We start from the raw sequence: 17267 nt of genomic DNA on the forward strand, positions 1-17267 counted from the left end.
TGCTGGAGCGGCCTTGGGACAAGTCTCTGACTGTCTCTCAGTGGCCCAGCCAGAAGACCAGACTCAAACCCCACACAACATCTGGGGAGAGACCTCAAGATGGCAGCTCACAGACGCCTCCTATCCCATCTGATAGAGTTTGACTGGGCAAAGTGTGTAAACACTAATGCAAGAAGACTTGAAGCTGTAATTGCTGCCAAAGTACTGAATTAAAGGTCTGAATACTTTTGTAAAAGAGAGATTTCAGTTTTTGATTTTAGATAAAGTTTTTACTTGGTCACTATGGGTTATTGAGTGCAGAATGATGGGCAAAATGACAAATAAATCCACAACAAAATAAAGTTGTGTAAAAAGTGAAGGGGTCTCAAGACTTTCGAAAGCCACTGTATGCTGGGCGCAATTTGGAGTTCCTTGTCTTGCTCGAGGACACTTCCACACAGGAAAGCGGGATCCCTTCAGACCTTACAATTAATGGCCAATCTGCGTATAACCAACCCAAAAGCTATGACACACAAACACACACATATAATGGATACTAGAAAAGAAGGTTAAGAGCAATTTCCATAATCGTTTAGTACAGTTTGTATGACACTGTTGTTAGTGAAGTATCTTGTATTTTAATGTACATAATGTACAGTAGATAGAAATATTAACATGAGAAGCTGTGTTCATTAATACACACACTGTGCTCCGAAAAGTTTCACACGTGATAATCTTTGTGCCACGCTTTGTTGCTCTGTTCTCTCTTCACACTGCTGAGGGACACCGAAGCCACAGGGGGGACCAGACGAGGTCACAGCAGCCCACGAGACCCTCCTGGGCCCAGCCTGTGCCATTTCAGGGTGATGTAAGGACTCTGGTCCCTGTGAGGGCGACGTGAAGGCCTCACTGCCATTTAATAGTGCCCTAATCTGACCTTTTCATTGAGTCAAACCAAAGGAAATCCATGTCCATGACCTTTGTGGTGCATCTCTCCATTCTGGCACAGGAAGAAAAAAAAAAAAAAAGAAGAGCAGCTGATTGGGAACGAAAAGGGCAGGCCTGTGTGCACACAGGACACACGACCCTTGAACTCTAACCTTTAAGAAGTGTCATGGGGGACAGAATGGAGCGGGGTTTGACTGGAAGTCATTGGAAGTCAAATATGGGGATAGTTAACATTGCTTCATTGGCCAATGTGGTGCATAAAAACCAATCAGGAAGGCCAGGATTAGTCACAAGCATGAAGAAAATATGCACAATTTGCAAAGTGAAACAGCTGCGCCTATGAATCCATCTAAATCACAACTCAGTCCCCGTTTTTTTTTTTTTTTTTATTTCATTAAATGTTTTCTCCACATGCACCTCGCTGCTTTTCCTTGTGCACACACGATCACGCCACTAGGGGGCTGACTTATCCCACATTACCCAGCAGCCGCTGCTGTGCTGTATCTGGGTAAAGGAGGCAAACGCAGAGCATGGACCTAATTGATTGGGTCAAGATTTGGATGTCAGCAGTGAGGCGACGCTTTAATCCTGCGCTCACAGAGAGATGAATGCATCTGAGGACTTTTCTCATTGATGTCGAGCTCCACTTCCCCCTCTCACAGTTTGAAGTTGGAGGAGGAAATAGGTTTGACTAAACTCCAGAGATTGTGCCGGGCGGAGTGGAGGGGGGGGGGGGGGGGGGGTGCGCTCGGCAAAGTAAGCCGCCGAATAAAGACAAAGAACTTAATTTGAAGTCATTGTTGCTCAGTGTTAAAGGCGTGATGTGCTTCTTTAGTGCAAGGCATGACCAAAAAAATAGAAAAGAAAGTTGTGAGGTAGACGGAGGAGAGGGGAGGGGGGGGGGGGGGGGGGGCATATGTGGAGAAAAAGAGAGCGGTCTTATGATGAGTCGAGGCACGTATCTCCGCTCAACCGTGTCTTTCTGGGCTTCGAGCTCGCAGCTGCGGCGGCGGGTATTGAATTCAGATGCGCCCCGTCTCTCCGCTCCGGCCGCTACAGGTGGAAATGCTCTTATCAATACGGACTGTCCGAGTCTGACTGCGGGCTGATCCGTCTCATTGATGATTTTAGGTGCCCCTGCCCTCCCTTTCCTCCCGAAGGAGCCCATTGATTAATGTCTGGGTCACAGTGGTATTTCCATATTGATACCTCGATTGATGACGGCGCTCCAGGAACAAGCCATATTGACCAGCTGGAAAGTGATAGGTTTTTACACCGTTTTGGCGGATGCATTTATGCATAATGGACATAATGAGGGTTAGACACATGTAGCGGGAAGCAGAGATCTTGGTGAAAGATGCAGTGCATGATGAGCAAATATAATCTACGAGTAAATTCAGAAATGAGGGGAAAATCATATCACTATTCCTCCAATAAGAGCAACCTGTGACTCTTACTGCTGCCATTGCCAATTTAGATAATTCCTGCTTATTATAACAAGATGGTGTGATTGCTGCACAGACATTAAAAGAAGATGAAAATTAAGTATGTACTTAAGTATTAAGTATGACAGCAGCACAAAAACAGACCAGTGAGGAGGGTCTAATATAGGCCAAGATTCGTAGAAAAAAAAAAAACAACATATGCTGCAACTAACTACTAATAAGTCAAAGTTGGAAAGCTAGATGTGTAGTGTGCATAAACTGTTTCTACAGGATTTACTTAATGCCTCGTGTAAAAAGAGTCCTTGTCTTTTAGGTCTCTGATTGAACCCTTGATGTGTCACAACACAAATCTATGAGGATGGGAGATGATCAGAAAGGTAGGAAAACGAAAGACACAGCAAGCGCACAGTTATACTTATTTTCTGCTCATTGATTTATCCTTAACATGTAAAGAGGGATACTGGGCGTTAAAGGTGTTTAACGGGTTTCCTTAAAGTAGTTGACTGTGCTTTTATGCACTTTTTGTTACAATACCTTTAAAGCATCACAGCATAAATGACCACAAGGACACTCAGAGCCACACAAACACCACATGAAAAGGGACTTTAAAACTTTGAAGTAGTCAAAACATCAAAACTACAAATATCAGGTCGGATATTTTGCATGTCGAACAGCAGCATTTGCCAGCTTCAGATCAAAACTCTACAAACCAGACCTGGCAATCTGTGCTTTGATAAATGGGTTTTCAAAGCAACTTGAGGCAGCTAACAGAGCTTCAAATAAGCCAAATGAAATCATCTGTGCCCAACTTTCACATTGTTAAAGAAAATGTAAAAATATTAAGAGTGAACCACACACAAAAATGATCACTACTGTATGCCAAGCACAGAAACATGGCAACCAAAAGGATGAACAGCCGTCATACAGATCCAGTATGTGTTCTGGGGTTTGACATGCAACCTAATGTGACCTTTGTAGCTGTGTTAGCACTGATGATTTAGTTATTATAAAGGTTTCCCTGGGGTCTTTACATGGTTTTGTCAGCCCCCTTCTACTTCTGTCTGATCATATCTCTGTGATATTTCTGTGGTATCTTTCTAAAAGCGGCTGGTGATTTTTTTTTTTTTTTTTTTCAATGGGTCAAGTGCACACACTGCATAATGCAGAACAACTCCACAGAGAGCAGAGAGTTGTGAACCCAATTTTGCAGACACCCTAATTTAAAGGACAGGGAGACAACAACATGATTCTGTGGGACTTGTTCTGCTTGTTGTGGAGATTACTTTGGAGGCAGAGGGCATTGTGTGGAGATAATAGTCAGTCAGAAAAAAGTAAAGCTTTGAGCAGAACTGATCCCACTTTACGCTTTTAGGGTCAGTGGTCGAAATGGGCGCTCGGCCTCCAGGTCCCCATGACGGGGATCAGGGGCCCCAACGTATATCTGCTGATTACATCTCCTGAAGTGGAAAAAATGCAAATAATAAATGTATGAGCAACGTGCTTGTTTTTTTGCTTGATTAATTATGCCGTTTAATTCCAGATCCACCACGCCGCTCCACCGTATAATTTCCCAGTGGTCTTGGCTGTTTCTTCTCTCACATGCGCTCTCTCCTTTTTTTTTTCCTCATTGCAAAATGAATCATGGATCCAACCGTCTGTACCCGGGGGAGAGCGGCGAGCTGGCGAATGGGCTGACCAATCATGAGCATCAGAGGCAGACACACAGACGGAGGGAGCCTTTTGTTGTGCGCTGCACTCATCAAGTTAGAAGACAACTACCGATTTGGCCTGAAGAAAATTAAAAGATGATGTGTAAGGAGGCAAAATAACCAATTTCATCCATGTTTGTCAAATTTGTTTTCTGTCTCTTGTTACATTAAATCTCCCCTTCTCTCCCTTGTGCTCTGCAGCTCATCCAATCTGACTGGCCAGCGTGTGTTTATCTGCGTGGGTGGCAGGAATTCAGTGCCATTCATAATGTCAACTGGGACCCCGGCCGTTCTTCTATTCCCAACCTGGCCAACCCTGTCTCAGCCTCCTGACAGTTCCAGGTTAGCCCTCTCTCCTCTCTCTCCTGGCCCTCCTCTTCTCTCCCCTCCAGCGCTCCTCTCCAGTTCTCCCAGGGGCCCCACTGAGAATACTGCTCAGATCCAGGCCTCTGAGCCCCAAAGCCGGCCCTAATCCTCCTCATCGATCGCCCTGAGAATTTTCTCCCCAGCACAGCAGGCCCTGCTCCTCTGCGCTCACGCTCCTCAACCCTGAACAGCCAGCACTTCTCAGTTCGAGAGACAGAAAAAAACAGGGCCGGGCGCATTACCTGTGTCTTCTCAACAGATGGGTCATGTCCATGCGATGTGTGTTATTAGGTGGTTATAGTGGGCTGCACGTCGCTCCTGAGAGTGCTGGTGTTGTTGCCCCTCCAAATTCAGATTGACTTGGCTGGGATCGGCTCAGCGAACATCTCTCAATGTTTCAAACTGAGCGGTCTATAAAGTCTTTTCTAACACAAGGTGCAGTCAGAGCTGGTCTAGATCTCTGTGTTGTTGTATTCTTCCACTACTGTTGCAATTCCCAACCAGGGGTATTACCCCAGGAGGTGCTTCTGCAGTTGCCAGGGGGTAGATGGAAAGATTGCAGAGTGGTTCAAATAATTTGGAACAATAGAATTTACACCTGAACACAACATGGTGTGATTAAGAGTGTGGGAAACCTACTGCAGTTAGCAAGCAAGTCTAAACAGTTAAAAAAGCTAAGTAATGGAGAGGTGGTTGAAACTTCTTCCCGTTTCAGTCCAGACGGTAACATCAAACTAAACGTTAAAATGAAATTGCATGAAAAATAATTGCTACATTATCCAATTTTATATAGTCAATAGTGTTAAATAATCACTTTAAGGTGAATTAAAATAAACATTTAGAACAAGACTGGTAGTGTCAGTGTGAGGGTACTGGAACTGATCTTAGAAGTCTGTGGGGACACATCAGAGAAAAAAATCTAAAGCACCACTGCTCTGTTGTGCAGAACATCAGATAAGTTTGAAATCTATCATTCATTGTTGGAAATAACTCCTATTTGATCAAAGGAAAACACAGATCTCCTGGCATTTAAGGATAGGCCATATTTCCACCCATCATGGTGATGAAGATGGAGTAATGGGAAGCGATGTATGCTATACAACTCTGCTGGAAGATGAGAAAGCATCATTACTAGATTCCTCCTGGGAAAGCTCCCAACCAACAGTCTATCCTGCGTAACATACTTGTTCATAATTTATTTACACTGCAAGCTTCCCCTGGACTCTGCTGTGTGTGTTTTACTGCAAGTGTAGAGGTATTTGAGAGGTATTTTCCTCCACCTCTGTCTGTTGCAACGCCATGCTTTCAATACAGTAGTAGATGATTAAATCTCATACTTGATTAAAACATTTGTTATGTGGTTGGCATGGTGAATTCAAGCCAATCATGAATGAGAGTGGGGAAATCTGGAACATTTGGCCCCATCAAAATGCTGGTCTGTGGACTAGTTAGAGCATCTCTGTCTATACTGGCATTTAAGAGCCAGTACAGATGGTAATGTATCAATACTCTGTTTAAACAGGGCTCAGAGCCACATTTCGAAATCAGCCCCAGAGATATTTTTGGCAATATCAGTTTTTAGCCCTTCTTGGGTAAATTTGCAAATTTAGTTGACTTGTGGTTCATCGCAGTTTGTAGTACTGTGGATTCCTCTTTTATCCACATTTTGATTTTAACGTTAAGGATAAATGAAATACTTATGTACCTTTTACTCGCTCTGCCCATCTTCCTCAGTCTCTTTATACTTCTTGTTCATTAGCTTTTTTTCTACCTGAGCTGACCGCATACCCTTAGCCTTAATGTGTGCACACACATTATTTTTGCAGCTTTCCTCTCCATGTCCTCGCTCCCAGCCCTCTATACTTCAGTGCGTCGCTCTTTTCTCTCATACCGCTCTTTCCCTGCCCTTTCCTCATGCCTGCTTCTTTCCTTCCCTCGCGCTCTCTTCCCTTTTACCCTTGCTCTCCCTGCTCTCTTCTTGTCCGCTCCCTCCCTCCTTTCCTCCTTCCCCTCCACCTCCCCTCTCTCCCTCTTTCTCTTTATTAATTTATTGGGTTGTTATGCTCCTTGCCTGGCTCTGCTAATGAAGGCAGGATGCAGATGAGGGCGAAGGTCGTCTCTGTAGCGATCGACCCCACCGCCCCGCAGCATGGCACTCTGGCTGGCACAGGTCAGTGGCAGCTGTCAATCAAAACACACAAAACACATACATGCACGTGCACTTTCACGTGCACGCATGCACTCACACACACTAACACTAACATAAATTCATACATAAAGATAACAGCTGTGTTACAATTAACAATTTATAATTAGAAACAAATTCATATGCCTTGGAGCAGATCACTTTACAGTCTCTTACAGCAGAGGTTCCCAACCTTTATCAATTAAAATGAAACAATGTGCACTTGGGACCACTCATCATAAGTTGTACTTGTCTGTGAGATTGTGAGGAGCTTAACCAGAGCGACTTCTCCTTCTCAGATTTTAAAATTTTCATTTTTAGAGGCTTGAGGATGTAAAGAAAACAGCAAAGAGAAAAGTCTAAAAAAATAAACTGAATTTTGAGAAGAAGAAATAAGTCAGATTATTAGGCACACCTTGTTATCCATTAAGTCTACCCTCTTTCTTTCAGTAAGACAGTGTGCTATAAAACACAACAGACAATAGAAATATAACTCAATACAATTCAGTTGCTTCAAAAATTTTCGTAAAGTCAAATTAACACATCTCTAAAACATTATACCCATGAAAGTAGAATTCATTGCAAGGCTGTTGTATGAGACCACATTAGTTTGAATGAACTCTTCTTTTAAATTGGTAAACAGAAGTATTATGTAATGATCCATACTGAAGTATCTCAACAACTACTGGACAGATTGCTTTGCACAAACACTCACTGTGCCCAGAGGATGAAAAGACTCCTGACTCTCCCTCTTGCACCATCACCAGGTCAGCATTTCAATTTGTCCAATAATTTTGTTTATGACTAAAAACTGCAAAACTGACATTCCCATCAGCCTTAGCTGTACTTAGTGTTTGGTTCTAACTCGCGAATGTCAACATGCTAACTCACCAAAGTAGCGTAGATCTGGTAAAAACATTATACCTGCTAAATGTCAGCATGTTAAAATTGTCACTGAGAGTAATAACATGGCTTGTTTCTACTTTCTGTCTTGTTAATAATAATTGTTAATCATATTATCACCCCCAAGATGGGAGCCACTGTCTTACAGAACATCAAATGTGTCCAAAATGCGTTACCCCAACACATACATGCACAAATATACTCAAAGTTTTTCACGCACATTTGCATTTTCACAGTTTGAAGTGTTATTGCACAGTGTTTAACCCCTGCCCTGTCGCTCATGGGCCTCGACACAGTGAAGACCTTTGAATCCTGCATCCTGTATCTCAACACTTGTAGCTTTTACAACCTCTGCTCTTCATCACAGCATGTCAAGAGATTGTGTGTGTGTGTGTGTTTGTAGATGCACATTTCATTCAGACATCTTGTATGCATGTTGATTTTGCTCATGGTTATTGCTGTCAGTTTATTTGTGTGCTCAGCCATGTTCTTGAGTGTGTTCACCTGCATCTGGGCATCAGCAGCTACACACACATACACACACACACACACACACACACACACACACACACATATCTCTATTAGCAGTATAGCAGTGTTAACAGTGTTATGCCTTGTGTGAACCTCCCCACCTTTCCCTCATATCTATGCAAAGCTGGGGTCCTGTCAATCAGTCACCTTGGTGACATAGAGCCCCACCTCCCCAATTAGAGCTGACAGGGCAGGATTAGGAGGGGGGCGGGCCCCCGCCGACCTGCCTACGTGTCAATCACGCGCCGGGCATCCACACGCCTGTTTACTGTCAGATCCCATCTCCGTCTGTCAGACTGCACGGCAACCGTCGCCCAGGGAGGAGAGGAGGAGGGTTGGGGGAGGCGGAGAGAGGGGAGGAGGAGATCTGATCGGAATTAACTATGCTTCTCCCCACAGACCGGCCGTGCTTTTAATTCATGAAAGGGATGAGAGGAAAGTGGGAAGAGAGAGGGAGTGATAGAGGGAGGAGAGCATTTAAAACCCAGAGCAGGGCCTTCTTTAGAAGTTTTCAGAGTGATGTTTCTTCTCTCCCTGACAATCACTTTTCTTCTCCCGCTAACTCTCCCTCCTGTCTTTCTCTCTCACTTAAACTTCTTTCGAAGGTGTGCTTCATGCCGCCTTGGAGCTGCTACGATTTATCAGCACCCTCCCACTCTCTCTGAAGTTGTTATTTGACCCTGGTTTTTTAAAGTCGCACAAATATGTATTCGTATTTTTTTGAGTTAGAGAGTTAAGGTCAATTTATTTAGTTCTGCACATGCTCATGCAAATTTGTGTCTCTGTTTCTGTTCGTGTCTGGCGATGTGGGTCCTGCCTACACACCTACAGTATGTGAATACATAATGCAGTTCTGCTCCTCAAACTGTGTGTGCTTTAAAGCAGTGTTGTGTGTGCAGGGTTCACATAATGCTAATGTGCGTGTGTTTGCCTGTGTATCCCTGGCTCTGTGGTCCCCGGTGTGTGTGCATTTCTTCTTTTTGAGGGTCTCTGGTGGTGGCCTTACTTTGACCTTGGTGCCCCCACTCTAATCCTTTAGCAAATGAGGGCTGTGTGGGGCTGAAGGGGGTATTTGGGGGTCTTGCAAAGCCACAGTTTTAGGATTAGAGGACCAGAGTGAAGGTCTTAGGGTTATAAAGGATGAAGAAGAGGAAAACAATAGATTGTACGGGAGAGAAAAGAAAGGATATTGTCAGGTCTCTGTTGGCCACCAGTGGTTGGTCATATGAGATGTCTTATTACCTCTACCAAAGAGTTAACAAGGCATGTTTTTAGTCCCCTCATTTTTGTTTGTTTTTTTAGTTAGAAAGATTAAAATATACCTTATAGATTTCAACAACACTGGTAGTTATATTGTAGTCCAAAAAAAGAATTATTGTGTTTTGGTGTCCACTACATGGCCATTTATAAACTACTGTAACCTTAGTACAGAACCCTGAAGTGAACAAGCAAAATTCTTATTTTCCTTTGGTACAAGACAAAGGTTTCTGTATTGAACCTGAACAGAACACAGTTTTCAGCAGGTTTAGAGCATGATATATGCTTAAAAAGTGATTAGTTTATTCCTTTTATTTCATATTTATTACAATGCCGAATTAGTTTTTTGTAGACATTTATTGAACGTTTTGACCCCATCGTTCTTTTGCAACCACATTTGGATAAAATGTGAACATCTCAACCCTTAGCAATGCTGCACAATTTGATGATATCATCTGTAGCTGGCTCTTAAGGAAAATTAATGTTAACCATCAATAACTCACCGGTCATGAGTGCGACTTGGCATAATTCATCCTTGTACAAAGCCCCAGTAAAGCACAGTTTAGGTAGCCTAATCTCTAAAAATCCTCATGTTTTAAAGCTGAAATAAAAGAACAAACAAGTTGTGAGTGCAGAAGTTCACTTTAACAAGTTAATAAGTTTCAGCAAGTTTTAACTTGTTAAACAGTTGCTTATTTAGACACTCAGGAGTTGCCAAACAACACTATTAGTCTGGAGTCGTGTGTCTGGCCATTTGCTATCCACTAACTCCTGATGTAAATATAGTGGTGACCCTCCCTGAGCAGACGTCCACCTGTAGGAGCCTGATGGGCGGAGTTCAGTCGTCAAGGAGATTCTCTCACCTGGTCCGGCTGCACTATATAAGCTTGTGGCAGTCAGCCTGTCTCTCTCTCTCTCTCCCTTGGCTCCCACCCTTTTGGTTTTTGCCGTGTCTCAAATCAGATATTTCAGTCAATACACTCACATGTAGTACAATGTGTACACAGCACTCCTGTTGGTTTCCTTTGCTCACTTGACTTAAATTAAGCATTTTACTACCTATCTATGCCCACAGTGTCATGGGACATGTAAATTAAGCCGCCATCAGCACTGACGATTTATTCTCCTTCCTTGGTTGCTGTTTTTACAAGTGTAAAACTATGTTGGTGGTCCCTCCCCTTTCACTATGTACTGATTGTGATCTGGCTGTTCAGCTGCAAAATTTTTTTACCTTAAATTTTTTTCTTTTTTTTAATTTGAAAACAGCTGCCTGCTGCTATCAGAGGGGTGAAAGTGAACCCAAACAGTAAAGTTTTGGGGCGGACAGTGAACTCACTGTAAAGCTGTAAAGCTGAAGGAAGCAAATTCATGTGCTATTTCTCTGTAGGTTCATCACTATGAGCGACCTGTTTCACACTGTCACATAGTTTCCACAATGTCGTTTGATACGTTTGATACATTATGTTATAATAAAAATGTCTATTATAGCCAAGACATGTATCATAATGTTTTTTAGATCCAGATGCACATTTAAAAACATCCTAACATTGTTATTAAAATAAAATATTTAGAGCATTGTGCAGCCTTGGTAGTGGTATGAAGTCACTGAATAAGCAGTTATCTCTATTTCCTGCTTCCACACTGTCTCTTAAATATATCTTTTACACTGCATCTTTATGGTTGTCAAGGTGAATTAATAAATGTCAGTTTATTTTGAATAAACTGCTTGTCAGCTATCAAGCAATATGCGACTGTACCATGTCATTTCTGCTGATAGCTGTATGTTCACGGTATTTGTTGGGGCCAGGCATATGTAGGTTGCACATGTTTGTGTGTGTGTGTTTGCATTAGAGATGCGCTCCAGGGTTGTGTCTAAGACGCAGCTCAGGTGTCTGTTGGTGTCTGTTGAACGACCTCGCTGCAGGGAACAGGCTATCAGGCTGAGAGGGAGGCTATCATGTTAATTACTTTACACACACCCCGCCAACCAAGCGTGCAACACAACTGCTGAGCTCACACACACACACCTGGGCACAACACACTGTTAAGCACATGCACATATACACGCAAAATCAGCCGTCTTTCTTTCATTTAGTCGTTTTTTCTGTTTTCCCACTCTCACTGTTTGAAGGCCTTGGACCTCAATTCCCTTTTGCTTTCAAGAAAGATTGTTTTATATTCTAATCAATTCAACTCCGTCCTGTGAAATTAATTGACATTCATTCAATGATTTTGAATTCCTCCGAGGCTTTTCTTTTGTTTCAGCCTGTCAGTGAGCTGCAAGTGAGATCGGGCTAAATGTTTTGTCATCTCACACTCCAGGGTAAGCCTGCTCCAAAGCGTGAGCCTGGGGTCAGCTTTACCTCCTCGCAGTCCCATCTCTCGTCATCTTTACTGCTTGCCAAAGAGGGATGCTGGGGGCGGAAACAATACAGATTCATGATCGGGAATATAGGTGAAGCTCATTCTTCTGTGGCAGCCGTCATATGTCTCCTCAGGAGGACTTTTTTTCAGAATCATGTCGGGGGTTTGAAAGGCAGAGTCCGGCGCTCACAGGCTGGGGAAACAGAGGAGTGGTATTGGCTGGGGCAGGTTGATGCCTTTAGTTAAATGATGCTGGCACGCAGAGGGATTGCTTTGGGAAGTTGTCATCCATCATGATTTTAGAATGACTCAAAGCAGCACTCTGCTTTTGGGGTTATGGTCTAGGATCCATGATTGATGTGAAGTGAATGTGTGTGTGTTGGAGGGGGGAGTGAAAAAGAGTGTGTATTTGTGTGCTAAAGATAAGTAAAGATAGGCTGGTAGTTAAACTGTTCCTCCTTTGTTAAGGAAGCTAATGGGATCTCCCCGCTGGCTAAACTTACTCTGAATCAGACAATAATGATCAGTGAGTCCTGCCATGTGGCAAAATGTCTATACCTATTTATCTCTGAAGGAGCTCCGATTCCTTACACGTCTTTTCCTCATTTTGTACGTCAGTGCCTGTGCATGTGCCTGGAAACACCCCTGTGTGTCTCATATCGTATTTCTTTAAGCTGAAGCATTTTGTCTGTCTTTGCCTTTCTCCCTCTTCCTTTTTCCAGGCCCAACTCTCACCTAAGTTAATTCTTCAATTAGCGTGATCCCGATATTCAGGAGAGATCATGGAGAGGGCCCCGCCAATCGATGTCCAATTAGCAAGCCTCCGTAGCCCGGAGAACAGGGGGACGACCGCTGTGGTCATTTTAGAGAACAGGAGGTTGGGGTGGGGTCTGGAGTTGAAGGTAGAGGTTTAGAGGAGAATGTGGAAAAAGGGAGGGAACGGAGGCATTGAAGAGATGAAAAGAGGGTGAGAAGAAAGTATTCGAGGTCTGTAAGTGGGTGGAGGTGAGGAGGGAGCATCGGGGTCTGAGGAGGTGGGGTGTAGATGTTAGATGCTCAATCAAGCTGTGTGAGGACAGTGTAATTAATCCACTGAAGATGTCTGATTGCAGATGACTTTGGGAATACCAGAGTGGTGGCTGGGCCTGAGGGAAGGGGGAGGGCAGGAACAAGATGGATGCAGGGATGCGGGGAGAGGAAAAGCAGAAGGGCAAACAGAGGGAGAGAGCGAGATTAATTGAGACAAGGGAAATACAGTACCTTTTAAATGAGAAGGATGAGTTTCAGTGACAATGCAGGAAAAGGAAAGAAAGAGGGGAAAAAAGAAGGAATTGATTGTGTCAGGGTTAGGTCGAACCATCAGTCACAGCATTGTTGGGCCAAAGACCTCCACCAGATGTCTCATATATGTAAAGAAAGAATCACAAGGCTGCTAGCTCATCCCTGCGTTTCTCACTGCTAAAACGTTCTCCTATGAGACAAATGAGTCTCTATTCTGTTCTAATGCTAATATGCTTTTAAGGCACTATTAGTCTCCAGAGTTTTGCTTTTATTTAATGGACTATTAATTTGTTTGAATGCATTTTGTCTCGGTGGCTACAGTACAAAGTTGGCTTGGCTTTAGCTCAGCCCCTGAACGGCATGTGATTTACTTACCCACAGCTATTTGGAGGCTTAGCCTTTATAATCCAATTAAATTTGATAAAGCAGAGTAATCATCAGAGTATTAGGGCGAGTACTCATCATACTGATATGGTGATTTTGTTCTGTCACAATTGAATGTTTTCATTAAGGGTTTTTTTTTTTTTTTTTTTTTTTTTTTTGCATTCATTCATGTCTGAATGTGTTTTAAGTTGCATTCACTTTGTTGCAGTGTGCGGTTGATCGCAAAACAGGAGGAGGATGACAGTAAACTGCTGGATTTTCACAACTCTTGCACATGCCGGTAGAAAATGCTGACAAAAGTTGAGTTCTCCAAGTGTTTGACTTCTTTCATGGCAGAGAAGACAGGCTGGATCTTGACAAGTTGAAAAGCACTTTTCCTCTCTTGACAATTCAAGTCAAATGGGTGCACACGCTTGTACAAACAGCTCAGTCTGTAAGTTGTAGGACAGTGACATATTTTTGTTGTTTGGGCTCTGCACTGTTTTTGTTTTTTGTTTATATTTCTTTCTTATGCTGTGTCTGAGTTATATGTCTTTTTCTCTTACTTCTATTGCAAAGCATCTGGTGACACTGATCTAGAAAGGTACTGTTTTAAACTCACTTTCTTACTTAATACAGCAAATTGGATTTAATTCTCTTTTTTTTTTAAATCTTTCTACTATCTGATCAAAGCTATTTTGAGTGTTTAGGTGTGCAACAGCTGTATCCCTTCTTGAACATACTGTAGTTGTTTAGTGGTGGACAGAAGTTCAAGTTAAAGATCCCCTGTAGACATGATTTAAGATGTACAGATGCAGTTTTTCAACAAAAAGTTCAGTGAAAAACTCTTAAAACTGCATCTTCCCTCCCTAGAATTTGTGAATATTCTGTTCTCATTGTTTGTGCACTGGAGGGTTCAAGCTGCCTATTGGACCACTTCCAAACTAGTTGTGTTGCCACAAAATTATCTTGTACGGCACACGCCTTAAGCACAGAAAACAAACAAACAAACAAACAAAAAAATCTCAGCAAATATATCATTCTGCACCATGAAGGTTAAATATTCAAGTGAAGTAAGCGAAACACATTTTTGAGTGGTGGGAGACTTTAAAATAAATGTGAATAAAATCATCATATTTAACAAATTTACTGCATCCACCTTCACTTTGCTCGTCTCAGAGGTTTCGGATTTCAGTCTGAGGCCTCTACTACGAAGCAGGATTTGGGGGATAGTGAAGTAACTTCAGGTTTAACCCTTGATTTTCAGGGTTATGACGCTGGTTCACTTCCTACTGGGCTGCATCACCATGGTGACTTATGCCGCACACCTAACCTCCTCTGGAGTTTATATTATAACAGATCAACTCGTATAAAAGCGCAGACTACTGACCAATCACTTCTCTTGGAAAACAGCATCACCATTCATAGAGGATCGCTTGAAGCTCATTGCACAGATTGTGAGAGGATCTTTTAGGAGGGCAAGAGTGTTCAGACACCGGTGGACCCCTTTGGCTTTCCCTGACGATTTTTTTATACGCGCGACCCTCATTATTGCAGAGGGCCAGCTCCTCAGCAGGAGCGTACTCCTGTGTTAGAGGACCTCCTCCTGTCTCCTTCGTTTCATTTTCTTTCCTGTTGGCTACAAGCAATGTCAAAGCCATTTCATTGTGCTTTTGTACACTTATATCATTCTGCAACAGAGACTGATTGAGGCATTGATGTACTTACACAATATGAAAGTTGAGCCCATTTATGGCTTGTTTTTTATTTGCTCAGCTGAAAGAATGAGCCTAAAATTGTCATTCACACCAAGAGAATACATCTAAGCATTAACATCTAACATTCATTTAATGGAATACACAGATGTAATTATAGTCAGATCTGCTTGTGCCCTAGTGATGGGGCAGTTATGTCGTGTGACCGCTTAGCATGATTGTGGTTGTTAGGCTTAGTAAAGCCAGATAATGAAAAGATATCCTGCGTATGTTGAACTTGTTTCATAGTACAGGCCTCTGGTCTTCAGCAAGGGAAACTAAAAAAATCACTACTGTTTGCCTTAACAAACTTTGCATTGTCTGTTTGTTTAGTCTTGTTGCTGTGGTATTATGGTTACGATTGCTGGACTATTCATTTAATATAGATGTAAACACCTTCAAACAAACTTGAAGCTAAAAGCTGAAGGTCAGCAGTTGAACCTCATTTCAGATCCAATTGTGAGTAGAGAACCAAAACAATGTAATCACTGACCTACTACTTATGGACTGCACAGTACATTTATCCCCACGCTGTCATCGTCCAATAAAGATAAGGCAGTGAGTGAACATCTTTTTTTTTCTTCAGGCTGTTGTACAGAAGATGAAATTGAACAGTTTGGTTTGGCTTTGCTCCTCCATTTGTCCTCCTTGTATTCATTTACATCAGGAATTCTATTTAATAATGAATGCAAAAATACAGCCTTTAATACATTCAATGAATAATTGAAAACGAACATGATACTATTTAATGGATTGCTTTTGATGTATCTGCATGCGTGGAATGGTCAAGGCTTGTGTTGATGAAAATCACCATGGCAACAGAGGGGGGAGGTCGTCTTTGCACTTGACTGACGTCCTGATACACTCACCTGAATGACTGTATTTACACTTGTGTGTCTCGACGACATTGTCATGTAATTTAATTTTAAATCCAAATTCTTCATGAAATTTAGCATTTTAATGGAATCATCTAATGAGGTGATAATAACACTCTGTAGGAGTGTGTGTTTGATATCAGCAGACTATGCACAAAATGCTTATTTGTGTACGTGTGAATATGTATTAATTTATTTGCTGTCTGCCTTTATTAATAGATACATCTGTGTGTACGTTACTTATTATGGAAAACTTGTTTGAAGTGCCAACCTCATGATACAGTTTATAGCTTCATGACTCACTCAAGCTGTTTGGTTGTCTCAGGAGCGAATGGCATCATTTCAAGGAGATTCTGTTGGGGGCACATGAGGTCATGAATTAAAAAGAAAAGGTGAAGAAAAAGGGGCCAAAATAGAAATTAGTAGAGAGAAAGCTAAACGGAAAGATGACAGTCTGAGATAGAGTGATAGGGAGATACAAGAAGACTGCAGAGAAAATTGTCCAGAGTGGAGAAAAACAGTGACAGGCAGTGGCAGAGTGGAGGGAGAAATGTAACAGACAGTCTCAGGGAGAGCGAGGGAGAGAGACAGGCAGAGACAGACAGAGGGAGAGATAGACAGTGACAGAGGGAGAGATAGACGGGCTGTGTGAGGATGCAGAGAGTGTCCCCCTCTCTCGGCTGCTGCCAGAGGCAAACAGACAGCCTCTCTGCTGGTGGAATGCTAATGCAACAAGCTGCTCCTCTCTTGTCTTCCCTCCCTTCTTTACCTTTCTTCTTCTTTAACTCTCCTCTGTGCAGAAAGTTTAGAGACTATACACACAAGCATAGACTTTGATAATGGGGACCCTGACGCTTTTATATTATTTGCACTTTGCAGATGTGTCTGCGCATGTTGGTTCTGCAAATCAGGTGCCGCAAGTGTCCTTCTCAATGCAAGATAATGATTTTAATGGGAGGTTAGTTGTGTGAATGCGTGTGTATCCTCGCCTGGCCCCTCCCAACCCTCCACCCCAAGTCTCATACTGACATCATGTTTGTCTGCAGCTCAGTAGCCATGGCTACCATGATGTCAGTGGGGGGTCGCCATGTCAGGGGCCAATCACAGGTCAGTCAGTTGACCTTTCTCTGTCTGTGTCACAGTCAGCTGACCTCTGACCCCCAGCTCTGAGCCACAGCCCGACCAGGAGACACAAAGCAGTTGTTTGGTGACGATAAATGTCCCCAGGCTTTATCGTCCTGGCAGGTTGTTCTTCCATCATTTAAGACATTCACATCACATCGCATCCCACGGAGAAATGCCCCCAA

The 17267-nt window shown here is 42.8% G+C and overlaps 1 long non-coding RNA gene across 1 annotated transcript; it reads left to right on the forward strand.

Annotated features, from left to right (window-relative positions):
* Nucleotides 1-1440: 1440 nt before the first annotated feature.
* LOC139632191 (uncharacterized) lies at nt 1441-5468 on the forward strand. Its single transcript, XR_011693519.1, has 3 exons — nt 1441-1612; nt 2686-4184; nt 4283-5468. It is a non-coding gene; the product is annotated as an uncharacterized lncRNA (long non-coding RNA).
* Nucleotides 5469-17267: the final 11799 nt, after the last annotated feature.

The sequence above is a fragment of the Trachinotus anak genome, unplaced genomic scaffold (assembly GCF_046630095.1).
Source record: "Trachinotus anak isolate AG129_WGS33_773 ecotype Australia unplaced genomic scaffold, CSIRO_AGI_Tana_v1 ptg000014l, whole genome shotgun sequence".
In the NCBI taxonomy this organism is placed as follows: Eukaryota; Metazoa; Chordata; class Actinopteri; order Carangiformes; family Carangidae; genus Trachinotus; species Trachinotus anak.